We start from the raw sequence: 18,735 nt of genomic DNA, 5'->3' as shown, positions 1-18,735 counted from the left end.
GGAGGTGGTATAAAGGAGTACAGAGGACATACAGAATATACGGATAGGATATATAATTAGCCCAAAAACCCAGGTTAAATTCTGTTAAGGTAATCTTAACTGGGTAAAGGAAGCTGGTGTCATTTCCCCTCAGTGGAAAGAGAATAGAAAAGGATCTAATGCACTCACATTCTTAGTGTTAATAATCAGGAATGTCTTTCTATATTTAAAATACCTGTTAGGAAGACAACACCTATTAACCAAAGCACAGCTGCAGTTGTTTTATTCTTTTGGTGTCTTAAGAAGATTCTGAGGTTATAAGTGTTCCCAAATAAAACTAAAACAGATAATGGAAGACGGCACAAGCCCTTTTGTGGCACAGCTGACCAATGATTTATGATGCAAGCAGAAGGAGATTATTCTCAGTTCTCTCAGTTTCATATGAATCTGTTTAATCTGCATTTTTGGAACTTGTGGAGGAGTGATGAACAAATAATTTATGTTTTATCCATTCATCCGTCCGTCCATCTTTAGCTCTCCAGCTCCTCCTTTGTAAGATATTCTGAGATGTTCTCAGACCAGAAGATATGACTCCTCAGGGAGTTCTGGTCTGCCATGGGATCTCCTTCCAGTGGGGCATACCCTAACTTCAAAGTGAGCTATCCAGGATGCTTGCTGCCAACCTGAACCACCTCCGCTGACTTCTGTCTATTCAGAGGAGCAGCAGCTCCACACCAAGCTCCCCTGGATGACAGAGCCCCTCACCTTTTCTCTAGGCAGAGCCCAACAACCCCACGGAGAAGCTAATTGAAGGCATTTCTATCCAGGGTTTAGTCATGATCCATATCTCATCACCATATGTGTGGTATGCACTAGATTGGCCAGTAAACCTTCATCTTTTTTCTCAGTTCCTTGTTCACCACAGTAGACCAGTGGAAAATCCTCCTTACTTCATAAGGGTCTTTCTATCCATCTTATGTTTCGTCAAACAGGAACAAGACACATACTTAAAGTTCTCAGCTTGAAGCATTAGTAGAGGCATATTCCCAACCCAGAGGGGGCAATCCACCTTTTTTGAGATCTATGATCTTAGATTTGGAGAAGTTGGCTCTCACCTCAGCTGACCAGGAGCTAAGCTGCAGCCTGAGCTGCCTAAGGCAATATTTTATCATAAAAAGATTCTTACTCACATTCAAATTACTTTTGCCTAGAGCTACAAGATACCAACAAAAAACATGGCATTTCAGTACTATTGTTGAATATCGTGATTACAATGAACTCAAATTTTCCAGACTATATTTACCTTTCTTCATCATAATGTCCCTATTACTCTTTCTGAGCTAATAGTGGCCATTTTGTAAATATGAATCTGAGAATATTATTTAATATTAATATTTTATCAAATAATATTTTGGTCTGTTAAGGGTTGTCCTGTGAATACCAGCCCAGTAAGGCGATGGTATTAGGACAAAATAGAAAGGTGTGAGACGAGCTCTGACATTATTGAACAGCATAAACTCTGAACATATATGGAATAAATTCATACAATTTCTTAAAATACAAGAATTTATTAACAAAAATAAGTCAACTCAAAGTCCAACATATTGCACTCTTTATTATACTAAAACAATCCAACTAAACTACCAAGCAGAATTAAAGAATAATGAAGACTAATGGACTATGTACAATATAAACAAGTAGATTAAAGATGATTAGAAATCATGACCAAAGGAGTGATGCAACATTACCATACAATGTTTATGTTTGAGAACCAAGGATTATCTTGAAGAATCTGGAAATGAAGTTAAGTTAGTTTTGGAACCAATTTAGGCAATAATCAGCAACATTTAGACAACCATTCACAATGCAAGATCAGATAAAATATTATTTTAATAAAATTATGTTTTAAAGAATGATTTGCTGAATAAAACCAACCTTCTGGATGATTAATTCTCAACGGTGTCTCATTAGTTTGCCTTTATTTATTGAAATAATGTTTGAAGAAATATTTTTTAAAAATGGTATTTTGGAAAAGAGCCAAATCTTTCTGGAGAAATGGGCTTAACGGTGTTTAGTTAGTGCTACCACGTGTTCTTACCGGTTAGCCGTTGAGCTAACAAAATAAGCTAATAGCTTAGCACCAGAATCAACACATACCTTTAAAATACCGTTAATCAAAGGGTTAAAATGCATAAGCGCGGACGGCGCGTTATGAGCAATGTTCTGTTTAAAATCACCCTTTAAATAAAGTTTATCTCAACTTTAAAACATACAAAGAACACAAACCGGCCTTTGTGCTACAGGTAGCATGCTAGCACAAAGAAAGCCGAGTTCCACAAAACAAAACTTCATAACATGAAAACGTTTAGATCATTCCATCCTAAACCTATCTATTAATCTGCCCAAACCTAACCTCTGACCCTGTTGAGGGAATGTTGTCCAAGGGCGATGAAGTTCGAATAAACGTCCACAGTCAACAAGCGGTTGGCTTTCAGCTAACCTCTGCGTTAGCTCTGCAGAGCTGGGCGGCTGTTCCGTTACCGTAACACGGTGGTGCAAGCCGTGGTCCGTCCTTCAGACTCGGCTTGTAGAAACAGCTTCTCTACCGGGGATTTCTCTGCGACACAGTTTTGCTTCTGCGGGTCTTCCGGAGAGAAAGGTAAGCAACTCTTACACCTTAATTTCCCCGTTCATGAATGAAAATACCGGATACACAGACTATTTCATTCTACTTAACTTTGCATATGATCGATGATCGTATGGCTTCCTTGGATCCAGTTGAATTTATGTCTTTTTGCCACCAAAATATATCATCGCGCTTTGTTTCCCTCCTATCCCGATGGTCATCGGTGGGAAGGTGGGGGTCTTATACGGGCAGTGGCATCATGGGAAGTCCTCTGCTACCCCCTCTTTCCCCTTCGGAGTTGTGCTTTATTTTGGGTAATGGCGCCACAGGAAGTCCGCAGTTATCCCTTCTATGGAAGCAAATTGTTACCATATTTCAAATGAAAAAGCATTTCCAGAAATGCTTTTTCATTTTAAGAATGCGGCTGCGTTATTTGACCCATAAATAAAATTAGTAATCAATCATTCTATTTGCATTTTCTTCTTCATGACTGCACATTTTATGCCATAATCAAAAAGAAAACAAAGCAAACATTGCTTTTTCATTTTCGTGGTCTGCCCGCAAAGTACTGCCCAGAACTCGAAAACGAAAAAGCATTTCTGGAAATGCTTTTTCATTTTCAAATTTTACATTTCAAATTGAATTTTGGTATCTATTTGCTGGGGTACATTTTGAAAAATAAATCTCAAAAGTCTTTTTCTTTTTCATTTTAATTAAGTGAAAGAATGAGCAGTCTTGAAGAAGAAAATTAAAAAGCAAATAGGATTATTGATTACTAATTTCATTTATGAGTCAAACAATGCAGCCACATTCTTAAAATGAAAAAGCATTTCTGAAAATGCTTTTTCATTTGAAATATGGTAACGATTTGCTTCCATACTTTCCTGGCTGTGCGGGAAGAAGGTTAATGCACTTTATTTTGAAAAGTTCCAGAAAAGTATGTACCGGAGTTTTAATGTTGAAATCCATGGCTGTATGTCCCAACAGCCACTAACAACATACATCATGTTAGGGTATTAAGGGCAGTGTAAGTCTTCCTGTAAAGCAATGCCAACAGTGAACAAAGGACACACAAAAAAAAAAAGACCAAGGAGGTTAGAACAAATCAGAATCCTGTTATAGAAGGGCAGAACTTCACAGGTCCATAAAACCAGCAGCCCACAGAGAAACTGTCATGTGTTCTTCCCTTTATATCTGTTTTTGTCTGGGCGTGTGCAGCTCTCCTCCGATCAAGGAATTTCATTCTCTTGGTAACAGCAAGCTGCTGATCGTTGTCTTGTTAGGGCTTTGATTGATTGAGCTGGTCTGGCAGTTCGGAGCCCCCTGCCTGCTTCATTTGTTATACATTTTTAGTTCCCAGTCTATCCATTCTCACCTCCACCCATTCCAGGTCATTTTTCATTCTGGTGCTTTATGGGGGCGGAGCGACGTTCTTTTTTTTTTACATCCAGGACATATTATTTAGTGTCTGTTGTGTTTAATTGGGCCAGATACTGGGAAGACTCACATGTGTTTTTCATTAGACTTGCAGTGTGTGCAGATTTCTCAACATCATCACTCACAGCAGATGGTCTAAACTTCAGTTACTGAGCTAAAGTGATTTAAGAAAGTTTTTTTCCAGACATGTTTGGAGTTATAACAGTGGTCTGTGACAGTGCTTGGTATATATACTGTGACAGCCAAAGATTTCGGTATGCATTATTTGCCCTTAACCGTGTTTGAGTATAGATTGGAGCTTGTTATGACAGTGTTTGACCAGAAGGCGCCAGTAGAGGACCATGAATGAATGAGCCATGGCTGAGTCACTCAGAGTTTACCATCTGTTGCTCTGCAAGAGTTCCCAGGAGAGGCCAGACATAGGAGGCAGACCTAATGCTTGTTACTCGTCTCAGTTTTTATTAATTCAATTCTTTCATTCGCAAAGTTCTAAGTCCTGCTTCTTCTGGTGGCTTTTCTTTTTCTGAGCCCGAAGCAGGCAGAGGCCACCAAAGCCCAGTGAAATGAGATGAAATTCTCTTTAAAATAAATAATAAAGCTTAGCATAATTTTTCAAGTGAATCAAATACATCATTAGCCCTACTCAAGCCAGAGAGAAAACTCTGGGGGGTCAAAAAGCTCTCCAAGTCATTTTCTACCCTGTAAGATAAAATAAAACCTTTTATTTTACAGTAGAACCAACTGCAGAAATGAATGTATTTCAAATCTGCAGACCAGAGTAACCTCTTGACCCCAATATGTGGTTTGCTGATATAAACAAGACTGTTGGTCTTTTTTTTAATAAAAAAAAAAATCTTTAATTTATCTGCACAGGTACTACAGTGATGCTTGGCCCACAGATTCCAAATAACCTAAGTTACTGCTTTTTAAGAGTGAAAGAAGTTTCTAATAAAAGACATCGACTAGATTTGTCCTGGTGACATATTACTGATCTTTTCTACCCAAATAATTCATCAATTCATCATAAATCATTTCAGTTTTGTTTATTTTAATGTTTTTCCTGCCAAGTTTAGAACCTATTCTCTACTATTTTTGCTTATAAACAATAGAAAAGCCAAAAAATAGGCAAACTTGAAATGAAACATACTGTCAGAGGGAAAATAAATGCACACACCCTGACTGCTTTCACATGATTTAAGAGGGCAAATAGTAGCCAGGTACTATAAATCAAATGATTGATTAGCCAATCATTAGTGTGAGCTGCTCTGTAAAGGCAGGGGTTTTGCTGGTTTGCTGCTCTGGTTCAAGCTTGTTTATATTAATACAATTCCAAGATTGGAAGACAACAGCAATGACCTTAGAGAAGCAACGGTTGCTACCCCTCATTCTGTTAAGGGCAATAAAGCCACTTTTAATCTATTTGAAGTCCATCAAACAACACAGATGATGATTATTCACAAGGGGAAAACAAGGTCAGATTGTGCAATGGCCAGAAAAATGACAATAACATTAGTTATCATGCTAAATGTTAGAGTTCATGACAGCAGGGTTTGAAACAGACAAAAGAAATGCAAAGCAACTGCATCTGAACGTACCTGAGGATTTCTGGGACAATGTCCTGTGGAAGAATTAGACCAAAGTAGAGATTCATGGCTATGATGTAAAGCACCATAAACTACTTTTTACACCAAATAATCAAATGTGAGGTCATCTGTCTGACAGCTAGAGCTTGACACACATTGGGTCATTAACAGGACAATGATCCGAAACACAGCATCAAATCTGCAACAGAAAGGCTAAAAAAGGCACGTGTTACAATGTTCCAGTCAAAGTCCAGACCCCAACCTAATTTAAATGGTGTGGTGGGACCTTAAGAGAGCTGTGCAGAACCAAATATCTGAATTGAACAAACATTGAACATATATGGAGTCCTAATATGGTGTTTACTTAGTCATTCCTGGGACTCTAAACTTGTAAATGACTTTTTGTGCACTTTCTTACAGAAGGCATGGTCTCTTTGCCTTTCTGTTTTAAGCACTACCAACTAGCTGCAGTGCTGTGATGATGAGTAGATGAAGATGCTCTACTGATAACAGGGGAGAAATGGCAGCTGGGATCCTTCAGTAGGTGTAGTAAACAGTTTGAATGATCGACCTCCGGGCATGAGAAAGCATCAAGGGAAGAGAAGCTGAGCCGAGGGAGGGAGGTGTATGATAAGAGGACAAAAAGAGGTGGAGATCAGTTCTTTCTTGCTGTGCTACTCATTGAACATTTTGGTGCTGCTGAGTCCCCCAGTGGCTCATTCCCCTCCTTTGTCCTCATCACTTCAGAGGTCAGTGGGGCTCTGTGACGTGATCAGGAACCTTTTCTGGCATTATTTACATCTGGTGATGTCTATTAAGATTATTTCCAGCAACTAGCGCTAGCAAACGGTGCCGAGGCTCAGGAAGAACAAGACATTTTATAGTAAAACAGAGAGACATACTATAAACATTAAATGCATTTCATTATAAATGTAGAAAATGTGTTGGTAGAGTGTTCCTTTTAACTAGGCAGCCTGTTCAAGCAGTGGCATTGCATTACCTTAGTTAATGATGTGATAAACTATCGGCCACTTTAAACTAGTTTATTGTCCATAACTCAAACAATCTCGCAGCTTATTAAACGAAAATCACATCAGTCGTTGCTGATCAATACAGCTAAAGATGAATTCTTAACATTTGCACTGAGTGGTAAAACTGCACTCTTAAAGAAAAATGATACAATTTCTTTAATATTTATATATTTAGTATTTGTATGTGATACATATGTGTATATATCTATATATATATAGGTATCGATATATATCTATATATCTATCTATAGATATCTATATATATATGTAAAAAAAATTTATTAAAAAAATTTAAATCCAACAGTTCACTAAAGATTGTAAATATTACATCTAATTATAGCCGATGTCTCCTTACTATTGATAAACAAAACAAGATACATTTGTACATTAATTATTGTCTATGAGCGAGAGCTCTGTTCTATAAGAATTAAGCTGATTAAATATCCTTAAAGTTATCAAGTGTCTGTTTGTATTACAGATGTAAAGTGACGGTTATTCTGTGGGTTTAAATTTGCCCTGAGGTGATGCGTTGTGTCATTGCTGCCCTTTGCTGCTTTAAAAGTCAAATTTGCTGTCTTTTTATCTCAACTGTACCTGCTGGCAGTGTTAAGCAAGCTCTAGACTGGTGGCAACACAATTTTGTTGTTCCCTCCATAAGAGGATGTGGTCCTGAAGCTTGCTGGACTCCTCTTAGATGTCCTCAAGGATTCCTCGTGGCAACTGAACTGATTTTTTCATCCAGAAAATTGTTGTTTATCTGCAATATGCTCATTAGCAACATCCTACAAGTGGGGCAATTTTAATTTAAAGTGATGCCGGCAGCATGCTTTTACTTTGGAGGCAACCATTACTAATACAAGGCGTCAATGGCTTCAACCACATCAACTCATCTTTTATAGCAATCAGTCTGCAGATTAGATTGATAGAATAGCTTCATCTGGGCTTTTTCACAGCCTCGATGGTGCTTTTCATAAAAAATGTAATAAAAGTGGGTCTAAAAACAGCGTACTTGGACATTACAAACACTGAAGCTGTAGCATCTGGAAAACACATTTGTGTCTCTGCAGAAACCTTCGGTCATTGCTGCATTTTGAAAAGGCCAAATTAAAAAATTATTTCTTTTACTTGGAGTGAAAACTGTTTTAACCAGACTTTGACATTAAGACATAAACCATAAAAGAGGCATAATAACGATAAATGAAGCTAAAATCATTTATGACTGGATGGAGAAATTCTTGTTGGATTCCAAGCACATTCACTTTGAAAATCCCAGTAAGTAGGATGTCTGCAGTGATATCAAAGGCAGTCCGATAAAGGCTTTGTAAGAAAGGAGTGGAGCTCTGATGAAAATATTTCAGGATGGTGTCATCAGGAGAAAGCTGTGGGTTCAGAGATGTAGGGACAGTCAAAGAGGCAGACACTCTCAGGTAGGTTTGTTAATATTTCATCAGTATTAAAAAAAATGTTCTCTTTTGGGAGAATAGAAAAGAAAATTTGCAAACACTAGACCCTTTCACTAAACACTATGAGGCAGGATTAAGGCACCTTTTTGCGGTCTCCTTGTGTTTTGTGAAAGGACTGATACAACGAGGGAGGAAGTCAGCCCACCGCTTTTACACCCCTGACTCGCCAAATGAGGTAGTCACAGGCACGCATCTGCTGACTTTTGTAGGGGCCAACCAGCTTCATGGATCATGAAGGTAATGCAGTGATGACGAATGGTTTTTGGAACCAGCCAGTATAAGGATACTGGTCATTTCCGACAAAAGATTAAGAAGGTAAGATATACAATTTAAATGTAAAGCATTTGGCTGGCCAACAACAAGAAGAGTTAAATTGAGTTTTGTCCACCATTGTCCATCCATCCATTGTCATCCAGTTATCTGAGATCAAGTCAACGGGGCAACAGGTCCGGGAGGGAACCCCAGCCATCCCTCTCCCCAGCGTCATTCTGCATCTCATTCTGTGTTCCTAGATGGGATATACAGGTCCTTCTCAAAATATTAGCATATTGAGATAAAGTTCATTATTTTCCATAATGTCATGATGAAAATTTAACATTCATATATTTTTAGATTCATTGCACACTAACTGAAATATTTCAGGTCTTTTATTGTCTTAATACAGATGATTGTGGCATACAGCTCATGAAAACCCAAAATTCCTATCTCACAAAATTAGCATATTTCATCCGACCAATAAAAGAAAAGTGTTTTTAATACAAAAAACGTCAACCTTCAAATAATCATGTACAGTTATGCACTCAATACTTGGTTGGGAATCCTTTGGCAGAAATGACTGCTTCAATGCGGCGTGGCATGGAGGCAATCAGCCTGTGGCACTGCTGAGGTCTTATGGAGGCCCAGGATGCTTCGATAGCGGCCTTTAGCTCATCCAGAGTGTTGGGTCTTGAGTCTCTCAACGTTCTCTTCACAATATCCCACAGATTCTCTATGGGGTTCAGGTCAGGAGAGTTGGCAGGCCAATTGAGCACAGTGATACCATGGTCAGTAAACCATTTACCAGTGGTTTTGGCACTGTGAGCAGGTGCCAGGTCGTGCTGAAAAATGAAATCTTCATCTCCATAAAGCTTTTCAGCAGATGGAAGCATGAAGTGCTCCAAAATCTCCTGATAGCTAGCTGCATTGACCCTGCCCTTGATAAAACACAGTGGACCAACACCAGCAGCTGACACGGCACCCCAGACCATCACTGACTGTGGGTACTTGACACTGGACTTCTGGCATTTTGGCATTTCCTTCTCCCCAGTCTTCCTCCAGACTCTGGCACCTTGATTTCCGAATGACATGCAGAATTTGCTTTCATCCGAAAAAAGTACTTTGGACCACTGAGCAACAGTCCAGTGCTGCTTCTCTGTAGCCCAGGTCAGGCGCTTCTGCCGCTGTTTCTGGTTCAAAAGTGGCTTGACCTGGGGAATGCGTCACCTGTAGCCCATTTCCTGCACATGCCTGTGCACAGTGGCTCTGGATGTTTCTACTCCAGACTCAGTCCACTGATTCCGCAGGTCCCCCAAGGTCTGGAATCGGCCCTTCTCCACAATCTTCCTCAGGGTCCGGTCACCTCTTCTCGTTGTGCAGCATTTTCTGCCACACTTTTTCCTTCCCACAGACTTCCCACTGAGGTGCCTTGATACAGCACTCTGGGAACAGCCTATTCGTTCAGAAATTTCTTTCTGTGTCTTACCCTCTTGCTTGAGGGTGTCAATAGTGGCCTTCTGGACAGCAGTCAGGTCGGCAGTCTTACCCATGATTGGGGTTTTGAGTGATGAACCAGGCTGGGAGTTTTAAAGGCCTCAGGAATCTTTTGCAGGTGTTTAGAGTTAACTCGTTGATTCAGATGATTAGGTTCAGAGCTCGTTTAGAGACCCTTTTAATGATATGCTAATTTTGTGAGATAGGAATTTTGGGTTTTCATGAGCTGTATGCCAAAATCATCCGTATTAAGACAATAAAAGACCTGAAATATTTCAGTTAGTGTGCAATGAATCTAAAACATATGAATGTTAAATTTTCATCATGACATTATGGAAAATAATTAACTTCATCACAATATGCTAATATTATGAGAAGGACCTGTATAGTCTCTCCAGCAAGGGACTAGAACAACCCCTACAGGCTAAATCAGGATGCACCTTTGTGGGCACCATCTAGCCTGGGCTTGGCCAGTCCAGCTTTAAATTATTGAGGAATAAGGCACAGCATCACATGGCCCCTGATATTTCACCATTGGGTAAAATATCAGCTTTAAAAATAAGGTTAAGTAATGCTTAAGAACATTTTCTGAAACTCATGGCTTGATCAATGGTATCTTAATTTGGTGTTAAATACAATCAAAACTGTTCCATGCTCACTTAAAATTATATTTTGTAACACAAAACATTCTGAGACATTACAATAAAAATCTTTAATTAATTTAAGCAAATCAAGACATCCATAAGATGTTGACAGATTTGTTGTCCATGCATTTATCTCCCGTTCTGAACTGTAAAGATTATGTTTAGGAGGAAACCTTTCCAAAGGTGGAACGCCTACATCCCTCACTCCAGCAATACTCTCCAGGCACTCCTGGCATATAGTCCCTGCAGTGGGATTTGGTTCCTCCCCGGTGTCTCCTTCTAGTGGGACAGGTTCAGAAAACCTCCCAAGGGTGGCGCTGAGAAGTCTTTCTGATCAGATGAACCACTGCAACTCTACATCAAAGTTCTCCCACATGATGGAGCTTCTCATCCTTCTGGTTGGGATCTGTGGCCTTAGACTTAGAGAAGGAAGACTTGTGATCAGCAATTAATTTAAAGCTGAATCCTAAGTGACCTTCTGGGATTTTGCATTAAAGCATGATTGCTTTTGTATCCGCACTATGGATTATAAACTTTTCTTTGCGCACTTTATCATGCTCAAAATGGTCAGGAATGGGGAGAAAGTGAGAGCACAGTATGGAGTTAGAACGTCACGGTAAAAAGAAAGTACACCCATTTTTAAATGTTAACATTTTAGGATGTGGGCTTAATTTTCCACATAAAATACTGTTTTAGGGGATACATTACAATCACAGACATAAAGTGTTTGTTTTTTTTACCATTAGATTTTATCAGTATGTCTGTCGAACCACTGACTCCTGGTCTGAATGTCTGCCATTAGAAAGACTCACGTTGCCTTTGGGGCCAGATGAATGCAACAGGCAGCTGGATTTGAACTTTAGCCTATTTCTCTTAGTACTAATGGTGTTTAAATTCAGCTTCTCATCGTTAGAGGAAAGTAATTTAGTAATTAAGAACTACCTGTCTTTTCACTGTTGAAAGGTATTGACATGAAGCTTTGGTTAAACCCACATTTCTTTCTGGATCATCACTGTAGGTGAATAAGGAACCTGGTAGCTCAGGAGGGAAGTATGGCAATTCTGTCTGTTTTGGTTCTGTTTTTATTGCAAAGTTGAGCTTTTACTTTTGCTCTTTATCTTTGCACATTGACGTTTTTGATGGTTTTGCTTCTCCTTTTCTCATCATTTAGCAGTATCTTTACCTACTGCGGCAGCCTTGCGGCTGTTTTACCCTAATGCACCATGTATGCAAGGAACTAACCTTTAACAGGGAGCTAACATTGGCTGGCTTGACTGTGTATTTCCAAGTGTCGGTTCACTTAACCACAGTCATTCCACATGTGTACAGGTTTAAAAGAACGCTGTATTTGTTTAGTACACGTGTGTGGCAAACTGAAAGGGCTGTACTGTGTATTTTCTGTATGAATACGTGTTTTGTTTCGGTAAGGATACTCATATTGTTTGTACACTGGCTTAATGATGCTGATGTTTAGCCAATAGGTGCCCATTAACATGAGTGTTTCCCCCTTATGTTTCAATGTGCCTATTAAAGCTCCTTCTGTTGATGTTGCCATTTAAGGATCTTAGAAAATATAATGACTTCAGTATGCCAGTTAAACATTCTGATGAGATTGTACTTCTAGAACATTTTCAAACCATTCACTGACAGGGTCAGTGACCTCATCTGAGTCACAGCCATTGAGACACCAACTCTGTTCAACCAATTGATAGGTAACTACAGGAAAAATACTTCACACTATAGCTCCAGTTAATCATTTTACTCTTTCAACAGTCCTCAGAAAAGCATTCATTAATGAAAAATCAGCAAAGATAATTTCTCCTATCTTTATTTCATTCATGCCAGTTGAAGAAATAGTGGAGTGATAGGAAGAAAAGAAAAATACAGTGTTTGATAATTAAATCAGAATCAGAATCAGAATCAGCTTTATTGCCAAGTTCGTACATACAAACAAGGAATTTGACTCTGGTACACTTTGCTCTCTGGTTTTTGTTTTTTGCATTAGAGAGTATACATATATACAATATACACATATATAAATAAAAAGGTGCATTTGTAACATCTGTATGCTGTTGTTTTGTACTCTATTGAATGTTCATCAGAGAAACAGCCTGGGGGAAGAAACTGTCTCTGTGGCGGCTGGTTTTAGTAAACGGTGCTCTGTAGCGCCACCTGAAGGTAAAGCTTTGAACAGTTTATGTGCAGGGTGTGTGGGGTCTGCAGAGATTTTAGCAGCTCTTTTCCTGACCCTAGACCTGTATAAGTCCTGGATGGAGGGAAGGTCAGCCCTGATTATTCTCTCTGCAGTCCTGATTGTTCGTTGCAGTCTGGACCTGTCCTGTTTTGTGGATGATCCAAACCACACTGAGATGGATGAAGACAGGACAGACTGAATGATGGCAGTGTAGAAGATGACCAACAGCTCCTGTGGAAGGTTGAAGTTCTTGAGTTGCCTCAGGAAGTACAGTCCCTGCTGGGCCTTCTTTTGAACAGTGTTTATGTGTGAAGACCATCTCAGGTCCTCAGATATGGTGGTTCCTAAGAACCTGAAGTGGTCCACAGCCGACACGGTGTTGTTGAGGATGGTGAGAGGGGTGTATGGGGATGGTGTTCTCCGAAAGTCCACCACCATTTCCACAGTCTTGAGTGGGTTCAGTTCCAGGTAGTTCTGACCGCACCAATGTACCAGCTGATCCACCTGCTGTGTGTATGCAGACTCATCACCGTCCTGGATCAGTCCAATGACAGTGGTGTCATCTGCAGACTTAAGGAGTTTCACGGACGAGTCCGATGAGGTGCAGTCATTTGTGTACAGAGAGAAGAGGAGTGGGGATAGAACACACCCCTGGGGGGCACCAGTACTTATTGATCTGGATCGGGAGAAGATGCTCCCCAGTCTCACCTGCTGCTGTCGGTCCGTCAGGAAGCTGTTGATCCACTGACAGGTGGAGGCTGGGACGTTGAGCTGGGTGAGCTTCTGGTGGAGGATGTCTGGTATGATGGTGTTGAAGGCTGAGCTGAAGTCTACAAACAGTATCCTGGCGTACGTCCCTGGGTGGTCGAGGTGTTGCAGGATGTAGTGTAGACCTAAGTTGACAGCATCATCTGCCGACCTGTTTGCTCGGTAAGCAAACTGCAGGGGGTCCAGCAGGGGGCCTGTGATGTCTTTGAGGTGCTTCAACACCAGCCGCTCAAAAGATTTCATGACCGCAGACGTCAGGGCTACAGGCCTGTAGTCATTTAATCCTAGGATGGTGGGTTTCTTGGGAACCGGGATGATGGTGGATCATTTGAGGCAGGAGGGGACCTCACATTTCTCCAGTGATTTGTTGAAGATCCTCGTGAAGATCGGAGCGAGTTGATTTGTACAGGCTTTCAGGCATGATGGGGAGACGTTATCAGGTCCTCCAGCTTTCTTTGTTTTCATGCGCTGAAAGAGCCTGTTTACATCTTCCTTGGAGATCTTTAGTGCAGGCAGAGGATCTGACGGTAGGGGGTTGGTTTGTTGTTTTATAAAATGCACAGAAATTGGCTGAAATATGCTACATGAGAATATGATGCCTTGCAAAAGTATTCATACTCCTAGAAATTATTTTACATTATGTCACTTTAAAATCAGAAAACTTTGATCAATGCCATATTTTGTAATAGACCAACACAATTTAGCTATGTCTGTGTTTTGACCAAATTAACAAAATTGCGAAGAGTAAAGAAAATGCTACATAGTTGTCTTCTATTTTTCACACATATAACACTTAAAAATATATTTTGCATTTGTACCTAGTGCCCTTGACATAATATTTTATCACTGTTTGTTTCAATAACAGCTGCTTACAGTATTTTGGCTATCTGCTTTGCACATTTAGAGACTCAATTTTGTTCATTTTAGCTCAATATCAGTTAAACTGGTTGGAGAGCATCTGTAAACATCAATTGTATTTAAGTCTTGATTTTAACCAGGCAATTTTAACCCAAGAAAATGTTTTAATCAAATGCATTCGAGGGTCATTGTTCCACTGGAAGGTGAATTTCCATCCTAGTCTCAAGTCTAGTCAACCTCTAACAGCTTTTATTACAGGACTGTCCTATATTTAGCCCCATCCATCGTCTCATTAACCAGCTTCCTTATCAAAAACCATCTCCACAGCATGATGCTGCCACCATGTTGTGTATGGTGGGTTCAAGGTGATGTACAGTGTTTGTTTTATTTGGCCTCATTTGACCCAGAGCACCGTTTTTTTCCATGTTTGTAAAATCCCAATATAATACACTGAAGCTTGTTGTTGTAATGCAAGAGAAAATATGGAGGAGGTCAAGGCCTGGAATGACAAGAATTGCAAGAGATATTTCTGCCCAACTCTCCTCAGATACATTAATATGTTTACAGTTTGAAAAAGAGAAGTAAAATAAACATTATTGGTCTTTTTTTGTTGACTGAGTCCTAAAAAGCAATGAAAATGCTTCTTTGAGTGGCCTTCTCACTACTCTGCAACAAACACTGTCCAGCTGCACCCTGAAAGTTAGTTTGCCATAATTACCCCCTGTTCCATCTTCAACCACGCTGGACATAATTCCTTCTTTTAATCTGTTACTGCACATGCATGTTCTCCTGGAAATTCTGAAGAGTTTAAGCCAATTTTCAAGCCATGGATCCAAAAGTAAAAAACAATGAAGCAGCAAAGCAGATGAATTTGCAGCCAAAGGTTGGGGGCCAAGTCTGACAGAGACAGATGTTTAAAGAGGGCGAAGGCTGCAGCTGAAGAAATGACAGAATGATTGGTTAAATGAAAGGGATGGAGCATGTGGTTCGCTCCAAGCTCTGTGGTTGCGGGTGTCTGTCCAGGCTTAGTGGCCGCTGAGATAGCCTGCTAGCTTTGGCTGCCTCTTTTGGCCTGCCACCACCCCTCTCCTCTATAAAAGGCGAGCACTGGCCAGCATCAATGTGGCCACACTCCCTATTGCCCAGAACAACCCCTGACTCCTGGGAATGCTTATTCATCCCAATTTGACACTTACAAAAAAGCATTTTATCCGCAAAGTCTGGTGGAAAAAAGCAACGCTTCATAGTTTGCTCAATCTTGTATTTAAATCTGGGGAACTGTTTTTAACTTTTCGACACATGAATTCAGGGTCACACTAGATTTACATGGCCTCATGTTGGTGAATTAATTTGTTTTATCACAAACTTTTATTTGGTTCTCTGACCACCTGAAAGGCTTTACACTGTCAGACATGCACCATTGCCAAATGAATGTTCTGGTGTCACCCTTGGATCATGTGTTCAAAAACTTTTAACCTGTAAAAGTAGCAAACTGTTTCCTGCTGCTTCCATTTAGAAATGCTGTTTTCTACAAAACTGCAGCCTGTGTGTCTCACAGACATGAACTGGTATGGCCTGAAGTTATTCCTGAGATATAGTTTTAGAACAGAGTTGAGGAGAAGGTGTGTAGTGGTATGGTGGCGTGATTGGTGCTAACTAACAGAGCTGTTGTAACTATTCTAGTGTACAGTAAGCATAATGGGCGTGGCTGACTTGAATTGCTGACATGGATGGATGGATGGATGGATTTCCTTGTTCTTTTCAATTGTAAAAGGATGAACTGACACCTGTAAAACAAATTAAGCAACATTTAAAGCCTTCCTTTACAAAGTAAAAAATGTTCTTTGAGCAAACTTAAGTTATCAGGGAAAAATATTTTTTATTCACTTTTTAACCTTCTGATTTTACTCATTACAATCATATTTGACCGGCTGACATCTATTATTTTCTGATATTTAAAAACTCTGAAACTGCAGGAAAATGACAGCAGCTCCTAGCTCAGTGGCAAACAGTTTTCAGCTCTTGACATTTCATTTTATTTCAATAATTTAGGATTAGCTCCTCTCTCCTCAGCCACCACGTTGCAGCGTGCAGAGATCCTTTGTGCATCAGCATCTCTAAGTGCGGGTACCACACTGCCTGCTAAACAAAAGACATTGATAGTTAACAAACAAGAGGGTGTAGATTCGTGCAGATCTGTACAGCCTTTAGTTCCGATGCAGCCATGTGTGACTCCATGTGAACAAGAACCAGAATCCCTTCTGTCGTTCTGCAGCTTCCCAGTGGTCGGCCGTTGCCATGACTCCTCCGCCTCCAACAGCAAGACTTTTCCTTTTGTTCTTCACAACTACCATCTCAGTCTGCTCCAAGACTTTCTGTACCGTGCTGTGATTATTCATTACTCATTCCGCTAATGTGCTTTTATTCACAGAAAGAGTAAAAGCCAAGCTTCGCCTTTGCTCTTTAAGCTTGTATCATTGCAGGTAAAAATGACGAATGATGTCTTATGAGGAAACGTACTCACTGCGGCAGTTCTGGAACTTGATGTTTCAGCTCAAGGCTTCACTGCTTCCCTGTCGGCCAAAATGTTAGCGATCACACTGTGAGGCGTAGCCACTCATGAATGAATGACAGCTTCGTGACAGCTTCATTAAGACCACAGATGGTAAGGGAAGTGGAGAGGAGCTCAAACAAATGTAGTGGTGATGAAATGTGAGGGAGGCCGCGGGACCTTCTCACAGCGTGCAAAGCTGGCCAGAGCCCAAGCAGCCTGCACATGCAGCCTGTCGTCTTTATCTGAAGGCTGGCTGCAGCTGAGTCCAGCAAGCCCCTGCAGGTGAAGTTTGATGCTACTTCTCTGTTACTGGTGGGGGAGTCAGCTGCTGCCCCCTACAGACCGGGAGATGGTAAGAAAATAGCAGCATCTGCACTTACACTTTGGAAAGTCCCATCAAAGACTCAGCATTTCACCAACTATACAGCCAAATTTTGACAAATTAAAGGGAAAATTGTTCTCAGCGTAAGTGCTTGACTTTATAAGTTCCATCTGTTTTTCGTTTCACGCATACCTTTAATGAATGGCTCCGTTATTAATGATTAATTCCCATTTTAGCTAAGCCCCATTTATTTTTTATGAAATCAAAACACAGACATAGCCAAGCCAATAAATATCCAACCTAATGAGGTAACCATGGGAGCTCATGGGGCTGGGTTGTCATTTAGATTCCAGAGGGCTGTTCAACTTGTTGTACACAGATTTAGAAGCTTTATAATAAAATATCTTGTTGAAGTGAAGGATTTATGAGTGGAGCTGCGAAGCAGAGAACATTAGGACGGGTGACAGAAGCTGCCTTCTGGACGAAGCTCTTCCGCTACAACATGCTGTAAATACAGCCTGGGAGAAATGGCCTCTGAGGGCTCATTTGGATGTCTCATTTCCAGTCTGGCCAAAACATGTAAGCTCAGAGAACATGGCTGACTGTTCCACAAGAAGCAACAAACAGCAGGCCCGTCAAGCTCTCACTTTCTCAACATGCAAATGTACTTTGCACAAAAGTGCGGCAGTGATTGTTTTTATCAGAGACCTGACAGTTTAGTCACTGTTCAGTTACCGGTCTGACACGAGTCTATGAACTCATCTACCTCTCTGTTGTGTGATACTGGCAGCTCTTAGACTTTTGACCGCTTTTCCAGTTTCACCATTAAAGGGTAGTTGCAGTTTATCTCAGCCCAGGGTATTTTGGACTAATGTGGCTATCTGGTTTAACTTTCTAAAGGTTCAGGAGAAAAAAAATGTCACCAAGCAAAAATACAACTTTTATTTCTGTGATTTTCTTGAGCTTATGTTTAGGAATGATAGATAAACATGTAAAATAAAACTTGTAAAATATTCTTTGGGGTTTTGACGAATGATTCTGTCATGTTTTGTGAATTAGGAGAAGGACCAAAATGCAGACAGAGGATAGGGCTGAACGTGGTAACAGATTTAATGAAAATATAACTGAAAAACTAAAAGAAGGAGCACAAGGGGAACAAGACATGGACCACAGGCAGCATAATGGAAGGAACCAGCAATGAACAATGACAACCAGTGAGCTTAGACACAGAGGAATGGATGGAGAATGACACTGGATACTGTTGAGCTAATCGGGGTGATAAGGAGCAGCAGTGGAGGAGAGCAAAATAAGAAGGATAATTATAAACAAAGAGGGGACTAAATTAGACACAAATGAAACTACAAACCAAGGAGAAAAATAATAACACTAATCTAAGAGTATATACTAAAATACGCAAAGAACAGAACACAAAAAACAGTAACAAAATAAACCTAAAGAAATGAACTTATATGGCAACACCTCGGTAACAATAATGAACGCGGACAAATTAATTAAATAATGCAAGAC

The sequence above is a fragment of the Girardinichthys multiradiatus genome, chromosome 7, assembly GCF_021462225.1.
Source record: "Girardinichthys multiradiatus isolate DD_20200921_A chromosome 7, DD_fGirMul_XY1, whole genome shotgun sequence".
NCBI classification, from domain to species: Eukaryota; Metazoa; Chordata; class Actinopteri; order Cyprinodontiformes; family Goodeidae; genus Girardinichthys; species Girardinichthys multiradiatus.
Note: the sequence above shows the minus strand (reverse complement) of the source record.